The following is a 14,915-nucleotide window of genomic DNA, read 5'->3' on the forward strand; positions in this document are numbered from 1 at the left end:
GATATGGACAAACCAAATGATGAAATTAAAAAGCCAGAGGAGAAACAGAACTTGGAGAAATTAATCAGAGAAGTACACACAAATCTCCAAAACAACTTCAGTGGGTTGACTAAAAACATAAAGGACATCAAGAAGACTCTAGGAGGAGGAGCTAAGATAGCAGCCTAGAGGGGAGTGGAAGACTGTTAGTCCCCCGGAACAATCCATAAATGACAAAAAAACTAGTAAATAACTGGGAATAACTGTGGGGAGACAAACGTGACTGACCACTCATCATCCACCAACCTGAATTGGAAGGAATGCCCGAGATCACGGCATAAAATCTGTAGGTAAAAACTGCGGACCCACGCTGAGAGCTGAGAGCCAAGAGCCCCTCCCTCACAGAAGCCTTGTGGTGCTAGATAGCGGCACTTTCCAAACAAGCTAGTGTACCTCAGCCCAGCTCCAACTGGGGTTTTAATGTTAACTTCTCAATACAGACAGTGAATCCTCAACAAGCAGACAGAGGATTTTGCCGACAACTGAACTTGGGAGAGTCGGGGGACATATCTGTCTCAGGACAGGAAGCCCAGAGGATCGGGTGCTATCTCCTGCTGACAGGTGAACTTGGGAGCTTTTCTGTCCCTTTCTCTCTCTGTGGAGAAAACCTCAGCCATTTTCAGCCCACAGCGCTTTGCAGTAAAGACAGCTTCGGCCATTTTAAAATCAAAACACTTTGATCAGCAGAGTCAGAGAAACAAAGAACTTATTGCAGATGACCTCTCTGGAGGGGGCATAGCTTCCCAAGAGGAAAGAGAGGGGCCCAGCTCTACTGCCCGCCTTACGAGAACCAGACCCCAAAGCCTGGGGAGGAGAGCCACAGGCCACACCCTCTTACACAGGCGGTGACAGGCTGACAGGTGCACCTGCCAGGCAGAAAAGCACAGGTGTGTCAATCCTCTAAGAAAAACCATCAGGGAAACTGGATACTGAATATTTCCTCCTTCTGTGACCTGAGCCTGCTCTTGTCTGGGAAAACCTGATTGGGGTGGCCTAGGAAGTCAGATGCCTAGACAACAGAAAACTACAACCTACACTAAGAAAAACAAAGTTATGGCCCAGTCAGAGGAACAAATGTACACTTCAACTGAGATACAGGAATTTAAACAACTAATGCTAAATCAATTCAAAGAGTTTAGAGAATATTTCACAAAAGAGAGGCTGTAAAGAAAACACTGGGCATACATAAGGCAGAAATCGAAAGTTCAGAAAAACAACTAGTAGAATCTATGGAAATGAAAGGCACGAAACAAGAGATGAAAGACACATTGGAAACATACAACAGCAGATCTCAAGAGGCAGAAGAAAACACTCAGGAACTGGAGAAGAAAACACCTGAAAGCCTACACGCAAAGGAGCAGATGGAGAAAAGAATGAAAAATATGAGCAACGTCTCCGGGAACTTAAAGACAAAAAGAAGTACAGAAATGTATGTCATTGGTGTCCCAGAAGGAGAAGAGAAGGGAAAAGGGGCAGAAGCAATAATAGAGGAAATAATCAATGAAAATTTCCCATCTCTTATGAAAGACATAAAATTACAGATCCAAGAAGTATACTCCAAACAGAATAGATCTGAATAGGCCTACGTCAAGACACTTAATAATCAGATTATCAAATGTCAAAGACAAAGAGAGAATCCTGAAAGCAGCAAGAGAAAAGCGATACATCACAAACAAAGGAAGCTTAATAAGACTATGTGCCGATTTCTCAGGAGAAACCATGGAGACAAGAAGGAAGTGTTGTGATATATTTAAGATACTGAAAGAGAAAAACTGCCAACCAGGAATCCTATATCCAGCAAAGCTGTCCTTCAAATATGAGCTAGAGCTCAAAATATTCTCTGACAAACAGACAATGAGAGACTTTGTGAACAAGACACCTGCCCTACAGGAAATACTAAAGGGAGCACTACAGGGTGATAGAAAACAGGAGTGCGTGGTTTGGAACACAATTTTGGGAGATGGTAGCACAACAATGTAAGTACACTGAACAAAGGTAACAATGAATACGGTTGAGAGAGGAAGGTGGGAGCATGTGAGACACCACAAGAAAGGAGGAAAGATAAAGACTGGGACTGTATAACTTGGTGAAATCTAGAGTGTTCAACAATTGTGATAAAATGTACAAATATGTTCTTTTACCAGGGAGAACAAGCAAATGTCAACCTTGCAAGGTGTTAAAAATGGGGAGGTATTGGGGGAGGGATGAAATCAACATAAACTAGAGACTGTAACTAACAGAATCATTGTATTATGCTTCCTTTAATGTAACAAAGGAGATATACCAAGGTAAATGCAGATAAGAGGGGGGGATAGGGGAGGCATGTTAGACACTTGACATTGGTGATGTTGTCTGACTCTTTACTCTACTTTGATTTAAAGTTACTTTTCCTTTTGCTACTTTCTAACTGTCGTTTTTTTTTTTTTCCTTTTTCTTTTGCCTCTCTAACTTCTTTGACTCTCCCTCCTGCCTTGTGGAAGAAATGTAGATGCCCTTATATAGATAGTGGTGAAGGTGGTGAACACATAAATATGTGACCATGCAGAGAACCATCGATTGTTTACTTAGGATGGAATGTATGGTGTGTGAACAAAACCATCTTAAAAAAAATGGGTTGATGACAAAACCTCAAGGGCAATATACTGAGTGAAATAAGCCAGACACATAAGGACAAATATTGCAGGGTCTCACTGATAAGAAATAATTATAATATGTAAACTCATAGACATGAAATATAAGGTACCAAGATACAGGACGAGGCTTAAGAATGGGGAGCAGTTGCTTAGTATGAGCAGAATGCTCAACTAGGATCAACTTAAATGTTTGGAAATGAACAGAGGTGTCAGTAGCAAGATGTGAAAATAACAGTGCTGAATGGTGTGTGAATGAGGTGGAAAGGGGAAGCTCAGAGTCATATATGTCACCAGAAGGAAAGCTGGAGGTCAAGAGATGGGAATGTATAAAACTGAATCCTATGGTGGGCAATGTCCATGATTAACTGTACAAATATTAGAAAACTCTTCCATGAACCAGAACAAATGTATGACAATACAACTAGAAGTTAATAATAGAGGGGCATATAGGGAAGAAATATATACCTATTGCAAACTATATACTACAGTAAGTGGTATTTCAACATTCTTTCATAAACAGTAACAAATGTACTATACCAACACTGCAAGTCAACAATTGAGGGGGATTGGTTAGGGACATGGGAGGATTCAAATTTCCTTTCTTTTTTTTTTCTTTTTACATCTTTCACTTTATTTCTTGTCTGGAGTAATGAAAAGTTTCTGAAAATTGAAGAAAAATTAAGTGTGGCTATGGATGCACAGCTGTGTGAGGATGCTGGGGGCAACTGATTGTACTCTCTGGATCTTTGGATGACTGTATGGAATCTGAATAATCCCAATAAAAATTAAAAAAAAATCTAAAGAGTCTCAGGGGTGGGGTGGTGTGGACCAGGAAGGTAGGTCATGGTCAGCAAAGAGCAGAGGAAAATCAGTTCAGAAAAGCAATTCTGGAAGTGAGCCCAGCACTGTGGAGAGGCAGACAATGCACCTGGGAGACAGAAACGTGGTGAGCAGGGAGAAAGGCTGTGCTTGTTTTTGGTTGGGAAAGGCTGGCATGAAATGTTCCTCCACACTCTCCAACCACCTGCCTTTCCAGAAAACCATCAGGCACATAATTTGGTTTTCTAGCCACCCAGATAACAGGGAAATGCAGTGTCCTGAGTGGGAAATAGAGACATTCAAATACTAGAAAAGGGATGGATGCTCCCTTTTAATTAATAAACTAGCCTGAGCTGACATGATTGTTCTGTAAACCCACAACTACTCCAATAATAAAATAAATAAATACTTAAAAAAAGACTCTAGGAGAGTATTAAGAAGAATTTGAAAGAGTAAATTAAAAATAGCAGATCTTATGGAAATAAAAGATACTGTCAATCAAACTAAAAATATACTAAAGATACAACAGCAGATTTGAAGAGGCAGAAGAAAGAATAAATGAAGTGGAAGACGGGGCAATTGAATGCAAATGTACAAAAGAACAAATGGTGAAAAAAGCTGAAAAATTTGAAACGGATCTCAGAGAAATGATGGACAACATGAGGCATACAAATATAAGACTCATTGGTGTCCCAGAAGGAGAAGAGTAAAGGACTAGGAAGAGTATTTGAGGGCATTATTGCGGAAAACTTCCCAACCTTTCTATACAACATAAATATGCAAATGAAGGAAGCCCAACAAACTCCAAATAGAATAAAATCCAAATAGACCCACTCTGAGACATATACTAATCAGATTGTCAAATGATGAAGGGAAGGAGAAAGTCCTGAAAGCAGCAAGAGAGAAGCAATTCACCACATACAAGGGAAACAACACAAGACTAAGTATTGACTACTCAGCAGGCACCATGGAGGCAAGAAGGCAGTGATATGACATATTTAAGATGCTAAAAGAGAAAAATTGCCAGCCAAGAATTCTTTATCCAGCAAAGGTCTCCTTCAAAATTGAGGGAGAGTTTAAAATTTTCACAGACAAATAAATGCTGAGAGAATTTTTTAACAAGAGACCTGCCCTGTGAGAAATAAAGGCATTTGTTCTGGCTGAGAAAGAAGAAAGGAGAGAGAGAGGTCTGGAGAAGGGCACAGAATTGAAGAGCATTAGTAAGGGTAACTTAAAGGAAAAAAAAAGGAGGAGGGGGAAAATAGATCTGACAACTAAAAACCAAAGGATAAGATGGCTGGTTCAAGAAATTCCTCCACAATAGTAACTTTGCATGTGAATGGGTTAATCACCCCAATTAAAAGATACAAACTGCAGAATGGATGAAAATGTATGACCCATCAATATGCTGTTTGCAAGACACTCATCTTAGACCCAGGGACACAAGGAAATTGAAAGTGAAAGGATGGAAAAAGTATTCCACACAAGCTACAGTCAAAAGAAAGCAGTGTAGCTATACTAATATCACACAAAATAGACTAAATGCAAAGATGTCATAAGGGACAAAGAAGTACACTATATATTAATACCAGGGACAATTCACCAAGAAGAAACAACAATCATAAATGTTTATGCACCCACTCAAGGAGCTCCAAAGAACGTAAGAAAAAACATTGGCTAAACTTAAGGGAGAAATAGATGTTTCTACAATAATTAGTGGGAGACTTCAATATACCACCCTATTCTGTAGATAGAACTAGACAGAGGACCAATAAGAAAATTGAGAACCTAAACAATGTCATAAATGAATTAGACTTAACAGACATGTATAGGTCATTACATGCCAAATTACCAAGATACACATTCTTCTCTAGTGCCCATGGAACATTCTTCAGGATGGCTCACATGCTGGGGCACAAAACAAGTTTCAATAAATTTAAAAAGACTGAAATTATACAAAGCACATTCTCTGACCATAATGGAATGCAATTAGAAACCAATAACCACCAAAGAACCAGAACTCTCAAAAATATATGGAGGGTAAACAACACATTCCTAAACAATCAGTGGGTCAAAGAAGAAATTGCAAGACAAATTGGTTAATATTAGAGACAACTGAAAATGAGAACAGAACATGTTAAAACCTATGGGATGCAGTGAAGGTTGTGCTGTGAGGGAAATTTATAGCTCTAAATGCATACATCAAAAAGGAAGAAAGTGCTAACCCAAAGACCAACTGAACAACTGAGGAAGCTAGAGAATGATCAGCAAACTAATCATAAAGAAAGTAGAAGAAAAGAAATATCAAAGATTAAAGCAGAAAGAAATGATCTAGAGAGCAAAAATAAAAAAAAAACAAAACAATAGAATAAAACCAAAATTTGGTTCTTTGAGAAGATAACAAGGTTGATGAACCCTTACCTAGACTGACAAAGTCAAAAAGAGAGAAGACCCAAATAAACAAAATCAGAAATGAGAGTTGTCTCATTACTGTTCATCCTGAACAAATTTTATAAAAGCATAGAAGGATGCTATGAACAACTGTAAACCAACAAACTAGACAACTTAGCGGAAATGGACAATTTCCTGTAAACACATGGACAACCTAGACTAACCTGATAAGAAACAGAAGATCTCAACAAACCAATTACAAGTAAAGAGATCCAATCAGTCATCAAAAATCTTCCTACAAATAAAAGCACAGGCCAGATGCCTCCACAGGGAATTTTATCAAACTTTCCAAAAAGAACTGACACCATTCCTGATCAAACTCTCAAAATATTGAAGAAAAAGGAACCCTACCTAATTCATTTTATGAAGCTAACATCACTCTAATACCAAAACCAGATAAAGATACTACAAGAAAGGATAACTACAGGCCAATCTTCCTAATGAATATAGATGCAAAAATTCTCAACAAAAGAATTTCAAATTGAATCTAAAGGCACATTAAAAGAATTATACACCATGACCAAGTGGGGTTCATTCCATGTATGCAAGGGTGGTTCAACATAAAAAAATCAATGAATGTAATACAACACATTAACAAATGAAAAGGGAAAAATCAAATGATCATCCTGATAGAGGCTGAAAAAGCATTTGACAAAATTCAGCATTCTTTTTTGATGAAAAAATTCAAAAGTAGGAATTGAAGGACACTTCCTCAATAAGATAAAGGACATATATGAAAAACCCACAGCCAGCAAAGTACTCAACAGTGAGAGACTGAAAGCCTTCTCCCTAAGATCAAGAATGGGACAAGGATGCCCACTGTCACCTCTACTATTCAATATTTTGCTATAAGTTCTAGCCAGAGCAATTCAGCAAGACTAAAAAATTAAAGTATCCAAATTGGAAAGGAAGTAGTAAAACTGGCATTATTTGCAAATGATAGGATCTTACACTTGGAAAATACTGAGGAATCAATGACACAGCCACTTGAGCTAATAAACAAATTCAGCAATGTGGCGGGATACAAGATTAATGCATGAACGTCAGTAATGTTCATATACACTAGTAATGACCTACTGCAGAGGCAATCAAGAAAAAATTCCATTAACAAGATCAATTAAAAAAACATGTACCTAGGAATAAACTTAACCAAAGAAATAAAAGACTTCTACACAGAAAATTATAAAACTTGAAGTTTTCAAAATGGAAAGACATTCCATGTTTGTGGATAGGAAAGCTAAACATCATTAAGATGCCAATTCTGCCCAAACTGATCTACATATTCAATGCAATTCCAATCAAAATTCTGACAACCTAATTTTCAGACTTGGTAAAGCTAGTTATCAAACTTATTTGGAAGGGGAAAAGGGCCTCAAATTGCCAAAAACATTCTAAAAAAGAACTCAGTGGGATGACTTATACTTCCTGACTTTAAAGCCTTCTATAAAGCCACAGTGGTTAAAAGAGCATGGTACTAGCACAGATAGACATATTGATCAATGGAATTGAATCAAGAGTTTGGAAATAGACCCCCCAAATTTATGGTTGACTGATTTTGATAAGGCCCCCATGTCCATTAAACTGGAACAGAACAGTCTCTTCACAAATGGGGCTGGGAGAACTGGATATCCATATTCAAAAGAATGGGACCCTTTCCTCATACCCAATAAAAACATTAACTCAAAGTGGATCAGAAACCTCAATATAAGAGACAGAACCATAAAAAACCTAGAAGACAATATAGGAAAACATCTTCAAGATCTGGTGATGGGGGTAGGTTCTTAGACCTTACACCCAAAGCACAAACAATGAAAGAGAAAATAGGTAAATGGGAACTCCTCAAAATCAAAAGCTTCTGTTCCTCAAAGGACATTGTCAAAAAGGTGAAGAGGCAGCCAACTCAATGGGAGAAAATATTTGGAAACCATATATCTGATAAGAGAGAGACTGATATCTTGAATATGCAAAGAAATCCTACAACTCAATGACAATTGTACAAACAGCCCAATTATAAAATGGGAAAAAGAAATGAAAAGACATTTCTCCAAAGTGAAAATACAAATGGCTAAAAAACACATGAATACATGTTCATCTTCATTAGCTGTTAGGGAAACGCAAACCAAAACCACAATGAGATATCATGTCACACCAATAAGAACGGCTGTCATTAAACAAACAGGAAACTACAAATGCTGGAGAGGATATGGAGAAATTGGAACTCTTATCCACTGCTGGTGGGAATGTATAGTGGTACACTCACTTTGGAAGACAGTTTGGCATTTCCTCAGAAAACTAAATATTGAGTTACCCTATAACCCAGCAATTCCACTACTTGATATATACTCAGAAGATCTGAAAGCAGTGACATGAACAGACATTTGTACACCAATGTTCATAGTGGCATTATTCTCAATTGCCAAAAGATGGAAATAATCCATTTGTCCTTAAATAGATGAGTGGATAAACAAAACGTGGTCTATATATACCATGGAATATACGTGGCAGTAAGAAGGAATGAGGTCCTGAAACATTACAACATGGATGAACCTTGAGGACATAATACTGAGTGAAATAAGTCAGACACAAAAGGAGAGATATTGTATGTTACCACTACTATGAACTCTGTGAAAAATGTAAAATATTTGTTTTATATTGTAGAATATAGGGGACCTAGAGGTAGACAGAATCTAGTGAAGGGGGAATGATAACTTAATATGTACCGACATGTTAATGATGTTGAACTTAAATGTATGGGAATGGAAAGGCATGATGTTAGCTTATTAATGGGATTATAAGCATCAGTGCTGCATTGGTGGTGAACATGATTGAAAGGGACTGTTTAAAGGTGTGTATCCCACAGATTTGCACTATAAATATAAGTGCTTGCATGATGTACTTCCAAGGTATGACCCTGGCACAAAGAGTTAACAACAGACTGGTATATTGGAAAAAAATACCTATTGCATACAATGAACTATATTTAATAGGAATACCTTACTAGTACCACACTAATACTAGGGATAAATAATTAGTAGCTGGTAAAAGCTTTGGTGTATTTTGGGTTATGATAATTGCTTAAAATTGAGAGTGATGATTGTTTATCTTGGTCAGAATATATGCTATGTGAACTTAGGAACCCCATACTTTTTTATTTTTTGATAAAGCTAATAATTAAAAAACAGGATGTCCTGCACCAAATAGACATCTCTTCCCTCGGTCTCACAAGCAAGGGAAGAGATGTCTATTTGGTGCAGGATCTATATTTTCTAAACAGTATAACTCTGCAGTCAGTTTGTTCAAACACCACAATTACATGGAACTTTGAATAGGAAGTGAGATATGGTAGGTTAGTACAGGTTAGAGTGAAATAGTGACACATCCCAAAATAATTTTGGCAGAGAATAAAGAATATATTTACAGTCCCCCCCCCCACACGTACCCGAGGAGCTGGGGGAAGATGCAGAGGTGTTGGACTTCCTCACCTGTTGTTGATGGTGGCACAAACATTGGGACTGGCGGTTTGATGTGCTGAGCCTTCTGTCGTGGGACTTGCCCTTATGAAGCTTGTTATTACAAAGGGAAGGCTAAACTTGCATATAATTGTGCCTGAGTCTCCCCAAGTGCCTCTTTGTTACTCAGATGTGGCCCTCTTTCTCTCTCTAACTGAGCCACGTCGGCAGGTGAACTCACTGCCCTTCCCACTACGTGGGACCCGACTCCCAGGGGTGTAAATCTCCCAGGCAACGCAGGATATGACTCCTGCGGATGAATCTGGACCTGGCATCGTGGGACTGAGAGTATCTTCTTGACCAAAAGGGGGATGCAAAATGAGACGAAATGGTTTCAGTGGCTGAGAGATTCCAAATGGAGTCGAGAGGTCACTCTGGTGGACATTCTTATGCACTATATAGATAACACCTCTTAGGCTTTAATGTATTGGAATAGCTAAAAGTAAATACCTGAAACTACCAAACTCCAACCCAGCAGTCTGGACTCCTGAAGACAATTATATAATACTGTAGATTACAAGGGGTGACAGTATGGTTGTGAAGACCTTGTGGATCACACCCCCTTTATCTAGTGTATGGATGAGTAGAAAAATGGGGATAAAAACTAAAGGACAAATGGGGTGGGATGGGGGATGATTTGGGTGTCCTTTTCCACCTTTATTTTTTATTCTTGTTCTGGTTCTTTCTGATGTAAGGAAAATGTTCATAGATAGAGTGTGGTGACAAATGCATAACTATGTTATCATACTGTGGACAGTTGATTGTATACCATGGATGATTGTACGGTATGTGAACATATTTCAATAAAACTGAATTTAAAAAAAAAGAAAAAAGAAAAAAAGTATGTGGACAGTCTCTCATACCCATCTCCATTGACATTTACCTAGGACCATGGGGTGGGAGATCACAGGTGACTGTTCCAGAGCCTGGTTTCCTGGACTAAAGATGAACAAGGAGTGAGGATCAGCTCCCCTTGGGCAGAGAGGAGGAAGACACCTACTCCTCCTGCCAGCACAGTCAGGGTGGAAACTTTTTAGCCTTATACTTGATTCCTAACACCAGGCCCTGTCCACTGCCCTGAGTACCTTTCTGAGGCTGGTTCTGGTGGCAGCTGGGGAAAGGGTCCCGCACTTCAGGGTTTGGAGGCTCATGCTTCAGTTTGCTGGAAGGACATGAGGGAGTCTGACAAACAGAAGGCCTTGACAGCATGTTTCCAACTTTCAACCCAGCAAAATCAGGTTGGAGGTATCAGGTAAGTAATTTCTGGTCCTGCTACAAAACTTTATTTTTGATTAGAATAGAGTACCTTCTCAAATATCTTCTACGAAAGAAAATGGGTGGAAAATAAAAAGTACAGCAACTTCACTTGCATCAAGACCTATGGACATGTAAGTTGTTTCCTGTGGTTTTATTCTTTTTTTCTTATTTCATATTTTTTGTTTTTTAATTTTTATTATTTTTTAAAAATAAGTTCAGTGTTCACATTTCCATAGAGAATTAACCCAGTTTCAGGAAATCCTGCCCCAGTGGGGGTAGGTAAGGAATGCTTTTCCACACCCACATCTAGTTTGATTACCTGCCCTAATGCTCTGAGGTGCCAAGAAAAGTGGCAGCCATGTGGAAGAGTAAATATAGGCCTGGCCCTCAGTCATGGGCCACAGGACCCGTAAGCTTTTGGAAAAGCAGAGGGGAATATTAGCTTACTGCCCAAAACCTTATTAAAAATATTTAGGTACTTAAAAGTGTGCCTGCCCAGACATGAGGAGAACAAGAGCTTGGAGATATGTCGACCAGGCCGTGGGGTTCGCATCCTCCTTATACACCCCATCCTCAGACACTGGGAGGGGATGCGGAAGGACGCCCTTGCTCTTCAGCTCCAGGCAGGGGAATCAATTGCCCAGCTACCCAGTCCATGTCTGATTCTTTCCTCTAAAACCTGTGCTGAGTCTTTACAGGCACGGAAGCACAGCTTTTGACTTGTATGCAGAAAAGGTACAAAAGCAACTAGAAAATAAAACTTTTGGTAATATAAGCCTATCTGTTCAAGCCCACATTGGAAACCTGTAACAAATATGTTTAAATACTACAGTGAAAAGGCATGTTAATATACTTTTTAAAAACATCTGAAGTAATCCACTAAGATTAAGTGTGTAAAAAAAGGGGGGGGCGGTGTGGCTTGGTACAGGGGACCAGGCCGTTAGTGCTTCTGCTACGGATAAGCTTCAATGGAAGCCTTGCTGCGGTCCCCTTAGTTGTAGAGGAGCTCCTCCCTGTCCTCAACGTCGTGGGATGCGATGAGGATGAGGTGAGGCATGCCACCAATGTCCTGCAGTTTGGTCTAGCAGTTCCCAGATTTGCTGTAGTCGACCAGTCTTCCCAGCCGATTTCCTCTCTAGTTGCATCCACGCAATGGATGCCCAGATACTGAAAATAGTAGCGGCTCGTGGAGGGGTCTTGTACCTACAGAGCTTCCCACTTTTTGGTATGGGTGCTCTCCATGAGGTTCCCGTGGTACTCCACCACAAACTCGCCCTGGGAGAACTGGTTGGTGGCCATCACTTTCCTGCCTTTGCCATCAATGTGGTCAATCTTCATTCCTTCCTCCTTCCCACTTTCAATCGATTCATCTATTCTTTTCCTTTCTTCAGGCGGCCGCTCAGCTTTGATCTTCCTGGAGCTCCTTCGGACAGGGTAGAAATCTGTGAGTTTACAGTTCTGTTGGGTTTTTCCTTGAGCTTTTCTCCAAGGGGCCTGTTTGCCCTTGACGGGCTTTTTCAGAGTTTGCTTGGTGACAGTTGCAAAACGAGGTGGGAGTTTGGACAGTTCCGCTGTTTCCGATTTTTGGTTTGGGAAAGTGCATGGGGGACTCTCCTGGCGTCTTGGATCTTCTGATCCTCGGACTTCATGGTGCTCCGTGTTGCATTCCCGGGGTTTCTTTACTCTTCTCACTTCCTGCAGATCCCAGCTATTGGTTTCTCCTGGCATTTGACTTCATGATGTGCAACTGAGTTCTCTTCCTGAAGAGGGGCACGCATTCCAGAGCATTTGTTCTGGCTCCTTTAGGAAAAGATCTTTGATTGTCCAGTAAATACATTCTCCTGCAGCCCAGCTGGGCCCATGACTGCGCACCCCACGCCCTCACTGCTGCCTCGGCCTGGCCACCACCACTGTCGCTGCTGCTGCTGCTGTCGCTGCTGTTGCTGCCACCACCAGCACTGTCGCGGTGTCCTGGGGAAGGGCCAGCAGAGCCCCATGGCCTGCAATGCCAGGCTGGTACCAGTGTGACAGGCAGCTCCAGGCCGGCTTGGGAGCAAGGGAGGAAGGCAGGGAGGTGCCCACTGTCTGGCTCCCAGCTTGGGGAAGTGGCTGGCCTGGATTGGCTTTTATAAAGGGCATTTACGAGTTTACAAATTTACCATTCTGACACCATAAAAGTGTCCAAACTAAGGTATCTACAAGAGAATACCTTCACTGAAGAAAGGCAAATGGCATCTGAACACCTCTGTCAGCTGGGAAGATATGTGGCTGGCATCTGCTGGTCCTTTGCTCCCAGGTTGTATTTCAAAATGGCTTTCTCCAAAATGTGTCTGGGCTTCTGTTTCTCTTCGCTCCTCTTTCTCAGCTCCTGTGCACCCTTGCTTCTTTCTCCCAGGGCGTTTCTCTCTGCACATCTGGGGTCCTTTCTTAGTTTCTCTGGGGCAAATTCTGGGCTTCCTTTCTTAGCTTAGCATCTCTTAACATCTTTCTGTCTGCATCTCCAAGCATCAGCATCTGTGTTGGCTCTTGAGCTTCCTTAAGTAGTCCAGTGAACTAATAAAGACCCACCCTGAGTGGGTGGGGCAACACCTCCATGAAAATAATATAATCAGAGTTCTTACCCACAGTTCAATGGGTATCATCTCCGTGGAAACAATCAAAAATTTCCACCCAACAAGATTGGGTCAAGAGATCATGGCTCTTCTGGAGTCAATAACAGTTTCAAAACTGCATGGGAGGCTAAGATTACCTGTAATTATGCCTAAGAGTCACCTCCAGAGAACCTCTTTTATTGCTCAGCTGTGGTCTTTCTCTCTCTAAACCAAATTCTTCAAATAAATTCATTACCCTTCCCCCTACATGGGACATGACTCCCAGGGGTGTGAGTCTTCCTGGCAATGTGGGACACAGCTCCCAGGAATGAGCCTAGTCCTGGCATTGAGGGATTGAGAATGCTTTCTTGACCAAAAGGGGGAAAAGAAAAGTAACAAAATAAGGTTTCAGTGGCTAAGAGATTTCAAATAGAGTCAAGAGGCTATCCTGTAGGTTACTCTTATGCAAGCTCCAGGTAGATATTCCAAATGCCCACAGTATGCCAAGCCCTAACAAATAGTAGTCCTGAAAATGCTAATGAATACATATGTCCCTATCTGGGATGCCATAAAAGTTTCATTCACTAAGTTTACTTTTCAGAAACTTAAATAATCCTGAGTGTTCCTATGCCAAGTAAGTCCAAAAACCCAGAGGCAATAGCCTCTCCAAGAATATCAACCAGATGCATGCCCCTTCCCCATAGTGTTGACACCCCTTTGTAATATGAACAAGTTAGACTGCTCACTGCACAGATATCCCTGAAGACTGAGACAGTGATCAAATAAGAGTGGGGATAGCAACAGACAAAACAGGATTTAACAAAGGATTACAAACTGTTCTAGTTTGCTAATGCTGCCAGGATGCAAAACACCAGAAAAGGATGGGCTTTTATAAAGGGGGTTTATTTGGTTGCAAAGTTACAGTCTTAAGGCCATAAAGTGTCCAAGGTAAGTCATCAGCAATTGGGTACCTTCACTGGAGGATGGCCAATGGTGTCTGGAAAACCTCTGTTAGCTGGGAATGCACGTGGCTGGCATCTGCTCCAAAGTTCTGGTTTCAAAATGGCTTTCTCCCAGGATGTTCCTCTCTAGGCAGAATCTCCTCTTCAAAATGTCACTCTCAGTTGCTCTTGGGGCATTTGTCCTCTCTTAGCTTCTCAGGAGCAGAAGACTGCTTTCAACAGCTGTCTTCAAAATGTCTCTGTAAGCTGCAGCTCCTCTCTCAGTTCCTGTGCATTCTTCAAAGTGTCCCTCTTGGCTGTAGCAGCTTGCTCCTTCTGTCTGAGCTTATACAGTGCTCCAGTAAACTAATCAAGGCCCATGCTGAATGGGCGGGGCCACACCTCCATGGAAATTATCTCAGCCCCACCCTCAAACCTCAAACATCGGGGCAGCTCCCAGATTCTCTCCCATCTATGGGGCACATTCTCAACCCCTTCAGAACAGTGGAGTGGTGTCCAGGCCCTCCCCAGTTCCCTGGGAATGTGCTCCATCCTCTTTGAGGCCTGATGTGGCAACACCTTTCCTGAGCATGGAGGTGGAAGGCCCACCCTCGACCTCCGGGGCAAACTCATCTTTTCCATGCATGTGGGCCACTCTGCTCTCCCAGCCCGAGA

General features: G+C 41.1%; 1 pseudogene; it reads right to left on the reverse strand.

Moving 5' to 3' along the window:
- Positions 1–11,660: 11,660 nt before the first annotated feature.
- Positions 11,661–12,570, reverse strand: LOC119524268 (annotated as a pseudogene).
- Between the last annotated feature and the right edge of the window lie 2,345 nt (positions 12,571–14,915).

Source organism: Choloepus didactylus, chromosome Y, assembly GCF_015220235.1.
Source record: "Choloepus didactylus isolate mChoDid1 chromosome Y, mChoDid1.pri, whole genome shotgun sequence".
In the NCBI taxonomy this organism is placed as follows: domain Eukaryota; kingdom Metazoa; phylum Chordata; class Mammalia; order Pilosa; family Megalonychidae; genus Choloepus; species Choloepus didactylus.